At 35.6% G+C, this 14004-nt stretch overlaps 1 protein-coding gene across 1 annotated transcript in view; it reads right to left on the bottom strand.

The window, feature by feature from the left end:
- The window catches only part of LOC106065162 (short transient receptor potential channel 7-like), a 354560-nt gene extending 342767 nt beyond the window's left edge, over window positions 1–11793 (bottom strand). The window contains exon 1 of the mRNA XM_056020485.1: window positions 11517–11793. The gene's annotated coding sequence lies outside the window, so the exon portion shown is untranslated. The remainder of the gene's footprint in view (window positions 1–11516) is intronic.
- Window positions 11794–14004: the final 2211 nt, after the last annotated feature.

Genomic DNA, 14004 nt, shown 5'->3' with positions numbered 1-14004 from the left:
GGAGAAGTGCGTGGTCCCACCTGAACTTATCGATTCCGTAATCATATCTCTATACAATAAGGGTGACAAGTCTAACTGCTCCAACTATCGAGGCATTACACTCCTGTCAGTAGCAGGAAATATCTTTGCTCAAGTGTTGTTCGACAGACTAACCCACTATTTAGTGGACGAGGTCTTATCTGAAAGCCAATGTGGTTTCAGAGCCGGTAGAGGTACATCTGACATGATATTTGTTCTGTGACAATTACAAGAAAAATGCAAAAAGCAGAACTTAAACCTATACGCTGCCTTTGTGAACCTCACCAAGACTTTCGACACGGTCAGTCGCGATGGTTTGTGGAGGATTTTGGCTAGGCCGAAGTGGCAAAATATGTAGGTTACAGCTGGGGCTGCGCAGCCACAGAAAATACTGCACTCCTTACTAATCTTCGGACTCGAAGACTAGCCTTAATATTATATATAAAATAAATATAAACTGCGCTAATCTCTTTGATCTAATACTCTATATATAATTTTAAAAATGTAAAGTATCCGACTTTCTAAAAGTGTGCCTTGGACTTATCCACTTCTTAGTCACCATTGACTTTGACTCGTCTCCTATTGAGTAAGTCTCAACAAGTGATGCACTAGAGAGAGTGAGTTTACTAACTGAAGATGTTACCTTTTATAAGAGTGATCACATAATTGGTCCAAGATCCACCAGACCAAACGAAATGATACTCTGTCCACTTAATACTGACTCTGCTATTTTGTTTGGTAGAGTCAATTTGGACAAGTGGATGGTCAATGGTGATTGCATGACTAGATGTTTTTATGTTGCTATATAGTTCTATGTCTCTCCCTCTCTCTCTCACATACACACATTCTTCCTGCCTCTCAAACACTCTCTCCCCCTCTCCCTCTCTCTCTTTGTTTGCTAGCCCTCTCACTTTTTCCCCTTCGTCTAGTCCCAGAGCATTACGTTGTATGTATTGGTGCTACTTCATTTCTTATAAGTTACAGACTTGTCATACAATAAGATTATTACGTACAACGCGTTAATTCTCTTGTTAATTAGAAACTTAATATGCTAAACCGTTCCAGGCTCTAATGACACTATGAAACAATGAGCACTTGTACAAATTTGTCCTAGCATATGAAATAAGAAATGTCTTCATCTTTGTGTCCAAGTATTTTTTATTGGGATGTATTTTTGTATTTGTAGTTCGTTGCTAACAATATATAACTGTATAATATATAACTGTATAATATATAACTGTATAATATATAACTTGTAACTGTCCATTACAATGAAATAGATTTAGGAAGATTGCGTTGTTTAATTGCTTAGCTTTGCTTCGAATCGCTCACATTTTTACAAAGCTTAAATCAACTGACTTTGTCTATCTGTATGGTCAAACGTTTGTACACGTTATTTCTCCAGCACCAAATCTCGGATCAAGATGAAATTTGGCACAATTATTTCTTTTACCTGACGACACAAGAATCAAATAAAAAAAAACAATTAGTTAATTAACAATTGATAGTTAATTATTAAGTTTGGTATCAAACAAGGGAAAGAAATTGTGCCTGACTAATGTGATGGTATAATTTGCGATAGCCCCCTTTATACTTTGTAGGACGCCGCTTTAAGGTTTGAAGCTAACAGTAGATAACTATACAACTTTCTATTTTTGTAAGAGATTTGCTGACACAGTGGTTAGTATGTTGGCTTGTGGAAACCTGAGGAGGCTTTATACCTCGAGTTTGAATTCAGGTCTTTTTTATATATAAATACATTTAAAAACCATCACAGTAACATTTACCCAGATACCCCCTTCCCCACCCTCCCCCTTTCCCAATTTGTTATTGGCAGCCGTAGATTTATTTCAGGTTATATACTGTCAATAAAAAAAAAAGCAAGAAAAGAAGAAAAACAAATCTGGACTCTTCTCTCCAATCGTTTCCAAATAGTTTCCAAATAGTTTCTTGCGGGATTCCATAAAAGCCTTTTGGTTTGAACTTTCATCCTAATACAGAATGGTGGCACAATTTCTGGACTAGTTTCTTATTATTTTAATGTAGAAAAATCGAGAAAGTAAGAGGCAGAAAGGAAAGAGAGAGAGAGAGAGAGAGAGTGAGAGAGAGAGAGAGAGTAGAGGGAAAAATGTAAGTCTTAGCACGTATATTTGAGAGAAATAGTCTGTGTCAATCTAGGTCTATGAGAATTTGTGCGTGTTGGTGATCGAGAGAGAGAGAGAGACAAAAGAGAGAGAGAGAAAGAGAGAGAGAGAGGGGTAATTAATACATCTAAAAAGAAAAGTGTATTTTTTCTCAACAGAACTATTTCATTTTTCTACTTTCCAATATTTAGTTTTACATTTTTACATCTTGTTTCCATTTTCCTGCTATCAGTGGGAAGTGAAGCGAGCATGTGACGTCAAAGATGGGGATTGCACGAGGAATGATATTTAAAAAATAAACGTGACGTCAGTTGAGCACCAAATGAATTTATGACGTCGATGGGGGCGCCCCCTGGAACACGTTTGCTGAGGTAGGGAAACGTTGAACTCTGGGAACATATTTTACCTTCCGTTTTGTGCGCGTGTGTCCCAATAAGAGTGAGCGCGTTTTTGTGAATGGATTGTTGTGGAAGTAAACTCCAAGAGATCATGTGGGGTATATTTACATTTTAATACTTGGGCTGTCCGCTAACATAGTCTGCTTCTCTCCCACCCTTGGGGGGAAACGTTTCCAAATATCAATAACTCAAAAGCTCAAAATGACAACTGACTAAGATTGGTTGAAAAGAGTGTCACGTATAGTCTGACAAGTTACACGTCATAAGGGCTACCTTTGTCCTTCTGACTGGTCAATCTAAATATAATTTACAATAGTTTTCTAAATAGATCTTGATCTATGAGCTAAGGAACATTTATTGGTAATTTGAATGAATTCTGTTGTTTTTTTTAATCTGCCAGACTTTGTTGAATTATTCAAAAAATGAAGGTTATTCATAGATTAAGTTTAAACCTTGATCTTTGGGTGAAATAAAAAAAATGATGCTTATGAAAAATACACTGATAGAATATTTGCATGCCTCTAGAATTTCGATCTAAATCTAGAATCTAAATATAGATATAAAATCTAAAATAGATCAAGAATCTATCTATAGATCTAAGACTTATGGGAAAATATTGTTACAGTGATAATCTCAGACTTTTCAGAAAATGCCTACTCCCTCCCCCCACCGCTCTTTCACCATGACGATAGTTCAACCCTAGTCTTATTTCCAGAACAGAATTTCCTAACACAAAAGTCTTCTATGGCGTCAGTCCAATTACTTGTCGAAATGACAGCTACCGAAAAAAAAAGTAGCTAATGGACATTTTTTTTTAAACTGCAAAGCATATGACGAATATTTCAAGAACTCTTATTAAAATAATAAGTTATTTCTCTAAGTTATTTGACACATTTGTGAACATGTTTTAGCCATGCATGCTTTTTTTTTAAGGTTTATTTTAACTCACTCTGTCAGTGCTGGTGGAATTTTGGATACGTTATTTCTCCCACTTCCCATTCTCAGATCGAGTTGAAACTTTGTAAAAAAAAATTTTTGTCAATGACAACGCAAAAATCAATTTTAAAAAATAAACAATAGTAAATCAATTAGTCGTAATCATTAAACCATTAGTCGTAATCAATTTTGTTTTCCAGAATCGGACAGTTCGCTAAAAAAAGTTAAACCAACAATAAATAACTAGAAAAAAACAACAACAGGGTAAACCAAACCAATGGTCACCATTTCGCAGTTACAGAAAAGAGTGTGAGCCAACATATTGCTGACTAACAATACTATTGCCATAGTGTACCGAACGTGCGTGATGAGCCCTATGCTATACGGAAGTGAAACAAGGTCAACCTACTCAGGGCAGGGAAACAAAGCTAAACGTCTTCCACCTAAGGCGGATCTTTAAAATAAGGTGACAAGATTAAATAATCAATGAGGAAGTGCTACGAAGAGCAGTGTGCCAGGACATCCGCTCTGTTATCAGAAGCAGACTCATTTGCTGGCTTGGCATCGTTCGTAGAATGCCAGTAGGTCGACTTCCACAGGTCATCCTGTATGGCGATCTAACAGAAGGCAGGAGAGCCGCTGGTCGTCCACTTTTTTGGTATACAGAAGCAGAAAGAAGGGTGATAATGCAAGGGCGCCTGATGATTACAGATGCCCAACGTGCGACCGCAGCTGTGTATCAAGGATTGGCCTCTTTAGTCACACAAGAAGTTGCAACAGATCTTCAAAAGCACTTCTTGAAAAGCTCAGCGACTAAAGACGTCGGCCTTCCATCATGAAGACTCGAGACCCCGAGCTCGAATGCAGACTCGAGCAATACTTTTCGAAAAAGAAATCTTATGTCTTATATTGAGTGAAATAGCTTCAATTATTTTGAATCAACTGTGTAATTGTTTTAATAGATCTAGAGTAACAATAATAATTGTGTGCGGTTGGAAATGTTTTAATTAATTGTTTTTGTTTAGCGCAACATGTGTGCTTAGTAGGCTCAAGTGGACCACTTTGGGGGGAGGGGGTATCGAGATGAAGGTTCCATGCGCTGCTTTTTCAAAAGCAATTTTTTAAGAGCTCCTCGAGTCTGAATATTAGATTCCACTCCGACAGAGCTAATGAGTTAATCTAAGCTGTGTAACTAGACACTTTAAATACCATACACAATACATGTCTCAGCACACAGTGGGTTTTTTTTATGTTGCTAGACTACAATGTAAACATGGTTTGTGTTTGTTATTGGACTGATAGTTTCAAATGTATATGACACAGCATTATTACCGTAACATTAACAAGCACAAACAACTAGTACAAAACAGACACCGCAGTCTGACATAATGAGAACCAGTGATCAAGTCAATATATCCAACCACACCAACTAACACCAGGAAGTTTTGTTTGTTTATTTCCACCTACTTCAACGGCTATGTATAAAACTCCAGTGCAACCTGGCAAAGGACTGCAGTCAATTCATTTTATTGTGTTTTTTTTTCTCAGGAGGCTCACTCACGTTTATCAAATTTATGCTACATTCTCTTTGCGGCGGAAGTTGGAATTCCAAGAAGGGGTCGTCTTGATTTATAAGATCATTGGCTATCGTTACTGCTGTTTTAAGTTTAAGGGAGTTTTAAGTGAAGAGATTCGCAGTAAACTTAATTATGTCGGGAAAACTAAACATTTTAGGCTAGATATTTTGAAGATGCAGTCACTTACAAATCTAGACTTGCTGATTAAACTGTTAAAAAATATACCTATTCAAAGTCTCTTTCTCTCTCTCTCTCTCTCTCTCTCTCTCTCTCTCTCTCTCTCTCTCTCTCTTTCTCTCATATATCTTTACAAATTCATTGTAATTTCTAAAGTTATTTATTTTATTTTATATTTATATATTTCATATTTATTTTCTTTATATTTTGTAAAGTTTAATACTAGTTTGTACATTTATGTTTCTGGCTGTTTAGTCTTTGTTTGGTCCACAAGTAATCGAACAATCTGCTTGGTCCACAAGAAATCGAACAATCTGCTTGGTCCACAAGTAATCGAACAATCTGCTTGGTCCACAAGAAATCGAACAATCTGCTTGCTCCACAAGTAATCGAACAATCTGCTTGGTCCACAAGTAATCGAACAATCTGCTTGGTCCACAAGTAATCGAACAATCTGCTTGCTCCACAAGTAATCGAACAATCTGCTTAGTCCACAAGAAATCGAACAATCTGCTTGGTCCACAAGTAATCGAACAATCTGCTTGGTCCACAAGTAATCGAACAATCTGCTTGGTCCACAAGTAATCGAACAATCTGCTTGCTCCACAAGTAATCGAACAATCTGCTTGGTCCACAAGAAATCGAACAATCTGCTTGGTCCACAAGTAATCGAACAATCTGCTTGGTCCACAAGAAATCGAACAATCTGCTTGGTCCACAAGTAATCGAAAAATCTGCTTGGTCCACAAGAAATCGAACAATCTGCTTGGTCCACAAGTAATCGAACAATCTGCTTGCAAACGTTATTCTTTCGTTTCTCTAGTCTTCTAAATAAAGTCATTCAGATGTCAGAGCGTACAAATGTACTTATGTACAACTCTAAAGTCATTCAGATGTCAGAGCGTACAAATGTACTTATGTACAACCCTAAAGTCATTCAGATGTCAGAGCGTGTACAAATGTACTTATGTACAACTCTAAAGTCATTCAGATGTCAGAGCGTGTACAAATGTACTTATGTACAACTCTAAAGTCATTCAGATGTCAGAGCGTGTACAAATGTACTTATGTACAACTCTAAAGTCATTCAGATGTCAGAGCGTGTACAAATGTACTTATGTACAACTCTAAAGTCATTCAGATGTCAGAGCGTGTACAAATGTACTTATGTACAACCCTAAAGTCATTCAGATGTCAGAGCGTGTACAAATGTATTTATGTACAACCCTAAAGTCATTCAGATGTCAGAGCGTGTACAAATGTACTTATGTACAACTCTAAAGTCATTCAGATGTCAGAGCGTACAAATGTACTTATGTACAACCCTAAAGTCATTCAGATGTCAGAGCGTGTACAAATGTACTTATGTACAACTCTAAAGTCATTCAGATGTCAGAGCGTACAAATGTACTTATGTACAACTCTAAAGTCATTCAGATGTCAGAGCGTGTACAAATGTACTTATGTACAACTCTAAAGTCATTCAGATGTCAGAGCGTACAAATGTACTTATGTACAACTCTCCTTCTGTTATCCATAGACTCGAGGGTTCTGTTTCCTACTATCCCAATACTGAACACCACTTAACACGACTGACTTCAACAAAGTGGGAACCAATGACTGAACTCTTGCTTTTAGACCAAAACTTCTGCTGTCATGTTTAGAGTTTTAAATAGCTTTCCCATATTATAAACATAAATCTTTGCCAAAAGCTGGGCATTCACATGTAATCCACCTTTACTAAATGCTCTGCGAAATAATCAGCATATGTACAACCATCACTATTGAGCTGATGTAGACTGTACAGTTGTGCATGTAAATATCTCCAAGTTCTTAAAGCATGAACCTCTCAACATTAAAAGTAAAAAAATACTTTTTAAAATAAAGCCTATATAAAGTGTAATTGCATCCATTATTTTGACTCAAACGTGTAAATTATTTGTAATGGATCTAGAAAAACAATAATAAATAAAATTGAGCGCTAATTCATGGTTTCAGCTATGGTCGAATATTTTCTGTGAGTTGCGGACTGGGAGGAGGTATCTGAGAGAAGGTTTCCGTGCTGGCTTTTCAATGGCAATTTTTTTTTTTAATCTGATCGACTTGAATTGGAACTTCTTGATGGAAGGCCGATACGCTAGCCACTGAGCTAGACAAGTGCTTATGAAAATAGAAGGTTTATAGTTATCTATAGTAAGTTTCAAATTTTTAGACGATGACCTAATTCTCTACACAAAGCTTAACTCCCAAAAACAAATCATGTCTCTATAAAAAACAAAATTAATTAATTACGACTAATTAATAAAATAATTGGTCATTTTTTTATTGACTCATGTGTTGTTAGGGACATAATTGTGCAAAGTTTCAACTTGATCCGAGAATGGGAAACAGAAAAAAATAACGTGGTCACTATGTGTACCACACAGACAGAGTTGATCTAAGATTTGTAAAAATGGATGTTAGTGTGAGAATTCATTGAATCTATGAACGTGTGTCCGTGTGTCTGAATGAATCACTGATATATGCTATACATATGCATGGTGCCATATATGTATCATACTTCCACTGTCATTTTAATGCCTAGAAATAAGCACATTTAACTACTTACCATTATCTAGTTTTCAGCTAAAGGTAAATAGAGAAATATAGTAGAAATCACTAAGACCCTGATGTGTTTCAATGAACCTATACTATCTCATGGTGTCGTGTTGATTTATAAAAACTATAAACATGATCTCGCTGTAGTGTTATTATATACATATATATTGTCTGATGTATGTGAATAATCTCATGAGAACCATATAATGGAATTTAAACAAGGGGCAAGCATCCAGCTTTACTTTATATGAAAGATAACTCTAGGTGTATTTTAAAAATCTCCGTTGGAGCAGAGTGCAATGCTCGTGTGTCAAACTTTCACCTTGTAGTTCTTATTCTCTACAAACATCGTACTTAAGGATTCTAGACAATCTTTTTACCATCGAGGATGTAGACAATTTAGAAGTTTGGGCCAGGGCACAGAATCATCTGGAACCCTCAGCTTGAAATGTTGGAACAATAAGACGTTGGGGTCATTCTAGAAAAGTCAAGAAGTAAACACTGTTTTAGTGTATTTATATGTGTCAGTGGTTCCAGTTTATCTATATGTCAGTGATTCTAGTGTATTTATATGTGTCTGTAGAGAGTTCCATTGTATTTGTGACAGTGAATCGCGTGTTTATCGTGGTATATGTATATTTGTGACAGTGAATCGCGTGTTTATCGTGGTATATGCATATTTGTGACAGTGAATCGCGTGTTTATCGTGGTATATGTATATTTGTGACAGTGACTCGCGTGTTGATCGTGGTATATGTATATTTGTGACAGTGACTCGCGTGTTTATCGTGGTATATGTATATTTGTGACAGTGACTCGCGTGTTTATCGTGGTATATGTATATTTGTGACAGTGACTCGCGTGTTTATCGTGGTATATGTATATTTGTGACAGTGAATCGCGTGTTCATCGCGGTATATGTATATTTGTGACAGTAAATAAAATGTATCTTTTAGAGCTACCATGTATGGAGTTTGAGTAATTTTGTTGCTGACATATTGTTGTTGCTCTTTTGTTGTTTTGTAGCTGCAAACAACTAGTAGAACTAAACCGATGTAGGCGAAGCTAGTAGAACTAAACCGATGTAGGCGAAGCTAGTAGAACTAAACCGATGTAGGCGAAGCTAGTAGAACTAAACCGATGTAGGCGAAGCTAGTAGAACTAAACCGATGTAGGCGAAGCTAGTAGAACTAAACCGATGTAGGCCTATAATTGTGTGCATATAAAACTTATAGACTTGAAGAAACTTCTTGATGAAACAAAACGTAACGTTACTTTGATTGACAATCTTACCCAGAGATTCAACTTGAAAGTACAACAAGACAGCACTCACTACACAAGCACGACTCACTTGCTCATCTCTAACAACCCTCTACAACTTTCACGCCTCCTTTGATTTCATTGCAACAATGTCAGAGGACATCGTGGTCTCTTCTACAGCCTACACAACCAAAAACATCCGCCCTACTTTCCTGATGACTGCATCATAAACACGCCCATAGAGTCCATAAGACCTGTAGATTGAAGGACTTGTTCAAGAACTCTTCAGTAGGTTGAGTACAGTTCTAAGCCTGATCTCAGTCCAGTACTAATGTCACAGAAACTGATCACGCCCACTTCTGAGGGTGAGTACAGAACAGACTCCCAACTGTTTTGGTGCAGATGAACATTCTAAAACTGGTCCATTTATTTGAACCAGAAAGGGTTGATAGGTTTATACATTTCAATGCAACTTCAAAACGTGATGAATTTATTGTTGAGCTCATGTCTCCCCCCCCCCTTTTACAGACCTTGCGATCTATAGGACAGAAGTTGTAAAGGTCATCTGTTTCTTTGGCCCACGGTTAACGAGGGTGTGATGTGGCCAGAATAACGACTAACCGCCTTTACTTTTGCCCAACTTTTGTTTGGGACCCATTATAGCTAGGCGGAGAGGCGCCCTAAAGACAAGCCTTATATATAAATATATAATTGTAGCATTCTTCTTTCAGTTGGCAGCATGATAAAAAAAAGTATTAAAAAAAAAAGATTTATTTGAAATAGGTCGAGACTCAGTGAAGTTTCCCGAAACATCTGAGGGGGGGGGGGGGCTGGAAGCATTGAACCCAAGACATTTACGAGACAGTAATTGAGAACATAAAAATGCCTAATGTCTACATTCAAAGACATTAATATTTTAAAACCTCACTCTACAGACTTAAGTGGCTACTGAATATATTGAAGTTTTGATAGAATGAAATGAGTACACACTAACCGCAAACATTGGCTTGTTTCTCTTCGCTTGACTTTTCTAATTTGTCGGGATAATGTTGTTGTTGTTGTTGTTGTTTTCTTACTTTCTAATTAATTGTGTCTAATTAGAGTCAAAAATAAAAATGAATGTACCGTTGAGATGAATACGTTTTATTGACTTTCTGATTGTGTAGCTCCTTACTAGACTTTGTCAACATGCAGAGACTAGCTGTGTGAATCTGATTGTGTAGCTCCTTACTAGACTTTGTCAACATGCAGAGACTAGCTGTGTGAATCTGATTGTGTAGCTCCTTACTAGACTTTGTCAACATGCAGAGACTAGCTGTGTGAATCTGATTGTGTAGCTCCTTACTAGACTTTGTCAACATGCAGAGACTAGCTGTGTGAATCTGATTGTGTAGCTCCTTACTAGACTTTGTCAACATGCAGAGACTAGCTGTGTGAATCTGATTGTCTAGCTCCTTACTAGACTTTGTAAACATGCAGAGACTAGCTGTGTGAATCTGATTGTGTAGCTCCTTACTAGACTTTGTCAACATGCAGAGACTAGCTGTGTGAATCTGATTGTGTAGCTCCTTACTAGACTTTGTCAACATGCAGAGACTAGCTGTGTGAATCTGATTGAATGTAATCCGAGCCTTATATTTCAAAAAATATCACATCGATAGATTGACAGATACATATGGATATAAATATATACACATTGGTATAAGCTCCATTTAAAAGTATTAACCTCTATGCTCTTGATAGCTTACAATTGTAGACCCAACTGTCATTATATTTATAATACTTATTTCATATGGTTGTTGCTGTTTTGATTAACATTGCTGTAAATAGTGGCTCCGTAAAGAATGTAATGGATATGACGTACATGCCAGTAAATAACAGTTCGTAACAGTTCGTAACAGTGAAACGTGGCTCGTTAATAACATCGCTTCATAGACCTCTTACAATACTTTTTTTCTTCATTCCTAGAGAGAGTCAGTTTGTCTGACAGTGTTAGGGTTAGGGTTAGGGTACTAATACTCTCTGTCTGATATAAACTTTTCACATGTAAATTATGAGTGAGTCTAGTGTGAATGTATAGTTTGGTTTTCTATAATTATAATGTTTTGTTCGGTGTAATGCACCAATTGTAAGACAAATTTCCTTATGGATAATAAAGATTATTATTATTATTATCATTAAAATCTTTACCGCTTTGTCTACCCTCTAAATAAGTTACTATTGCTTGCAACTAATACTAATTATTTTGTAGACTAGGCAACGTCCACTAACAGCCTCGAGCTGGCACTGTGTATTGTTGTATGTCATTTGGCACGTCAATACCACTCTGTAAGGATATAGCGCATTTTGTATTATACTTTACTATAAAACAAACTATTTTAAAAGTATTTCTTAATGAGTTAACTTACCTTTTATGGACTTCCATGAAGTGGACACCACCGGACGTCTAGTTCCAAGTCAAAGAAACCTTAGAGAAATACACATACACATAATGTCCACAATTCAAAGTGAAGAACACATACACATAATGTCCACAATTCAAAGTGAAGAACACAAACGCCATAAGCCCGTACACAAACACACTCACACAACTTTCAAAATGTCCAGAAATTAAAAAAAAAAGTTGTATATCCAATGTGCACCAGAAGCTTTCAAATAATTTTATTTCTCTAGAATATTGACTGGCACGGGCAACAGGCGAGAGAGGGGGGGGTAACTCTATCAGCTCGCGTGGAAAAAAAAACCAAGCCAAAAAAAAAAAAACTTTTTCGTAACAAAGTGCGCCAGTCAGTTTATGGCTAAATCTTGTAGTAGTACAGTCAGAAGTCAACTGAAGGAGTACTTAAAGGCAGTTGGGGGGATTCCAGTGCATACGACTTAACATTTTATAAATATCGTCCTATGTATCATTGCATGTATTGATATAAAATGATTTCAGAACTATGACTAAAGCTAATGGATTGCATCTCTCTCTAATGACCAACTCGTGTATCAATGAGATATATATTGTTATTTACTTCAAGCAAAACAAAAGTCTAAAAGTATTGCTTTCAAAGCTAGTCACTGAAATGTATCAATAGAAAATGTCTTAGGTCTGTTGAAAGAAAAAGGTAAGAAAAGATAACTGTGAGATTATGTAGCTAGTGTTCCTGATGTTCCTGTTATATATTCACATTTGTAGGATATCGCTTTTAGTCTATTTCTACCTATGTCGTTTTCATTATTCGATGCTATGGCTGGACCAATCTGCTGGGTGTGGCTTTTAAGAGAAGTTTTATTAAGTTTAATTAAAGGAATACGCTGTCTCTTTTTCAGGGACTTGTTTTTTTTTATTTTAAACTATTAGCTAATTCAAGATTTTATCGATTTCTACTGTGAATACTTAAAGTATTTGAAATAGAGGCACAATTAGCTATGGTGAGGTTTGAAATAGAGTCATAATTACCAGTTATTGTCCACGAATATGTGAGACCTCAGTATTTAGATCTAGACAAAAAAAAAAGGAAAATGCATTTAGTCTCCTATATTTTATACTTTAAAAAAAATGGGCTTTGGTCACTTTCATTCCTTATTTAACGTCACAAATGTCCAAAGGTTCTGACTAAATCCTTCTTCGGACTCTTGTGTATCTGAAACAATTCATTGAAATAAATCTCAGACTAAACGATATTTACTTTTTGTTGTGATCTATTATTTAGACTTAGCTTCAAGCCTTTAGTCTATAGCAACACAAACGTGGGACCAGTAAACAAAGCCTTTGTTTTGATTGTCAAGAATATATTCGGTATTCTACTTCCGCCAGTATGAAATAAGCATAATGGCGACAGAAATGGTTATTTCAAAAAAAAAAAAGAATTTAAGTTTAATGTCTACTTTTTGTTCTGTTAAAAAAATTCTTAACATTGGATTCAATTGTATCCTTTCGAAAGGAAATGCTGAAGAGGTGAAATGTAATGTAATAAAGATAAGATATTCTTATAAGAAAATGTCTGTAACCAAGTATAAGAACTTTTTCTGTAACAATTACGTTACCCACATCAGACATAGCATATTATAGAACTAGAGTTTCAACAACTGCTTAAAGATTTCAGGCTGGTGCCCAGCGAATGTTTCTGTAGTGATTAGTTCATAGTGTACCATTCAAGCGTGGAATATGTAAAATGATTCAACAGACAATTATCTTATCTTATCTTATATGATACAGACATTACAGACGTTACTTCAAAAAAAAGAAGATGATTACGTCCTACGCGTCATGCATATTAACCATTTCTAATAAACATCTTTAATAATATGAACACATTGACATGGTAGTTTACTTTTAAAGAGCATCCCTAACTATGAGAGAAGTTTAAATCAGAGAAATGTGAAATACAGAGAAACAACTAAGGACAAAAAGAACAACAAATGCTTTTAAAAAAAACGTATCAATAAGTGTCCTCATTTGTTAAACAACTAAAACAACTAAAACAACTAAAACAACTAAAACAACTAAAACAACTAAAACAAATAACTAAAACAACTAAAACAACTAACTAAAACAACTAAAACAACTAAAACAACTACTAAAACAACTAAAACAACTAACTAAAACAACTAAAACAACTAAAACAACTAAAACAACTAACTAAAACAACTAAAACAACTAACTAAAACAACTACTAAAACAACTAACTAAAACAACTAAAACAACTAAAACAAATAACTAAAACAACTAAAACAACTAACTAAAACAACTAAAACAACTAAAACAACTAACTAAAACAACTAAAACAACTACTAAAACAACTAAAACAACTAACTAAAACAACTAAAACAACTAAAACAACTAACTAAAACAACTAAAACAACTAACTAAAACAACTAAAACAACTAAAACAACTAACTAAAACAACT

The sequence above is a fragment of the Biomphalaria glabrata genome, chromosome 2, assembly GCF_947242115.1.
Source record: "Biomphalaria glabrata chromosome 2, xgBioGlab47.1, whole genome shotgun sequence".
NCBI classification, from domain to species: Eukaryota; Metazoa; Mollusca; class Gastropoda; family Planorbidae; genus Biomphalaria; species Biomphalaria glabrata.
This window is presented reverse-complemented; position numbering and strand designations above follow the sequence as displayed.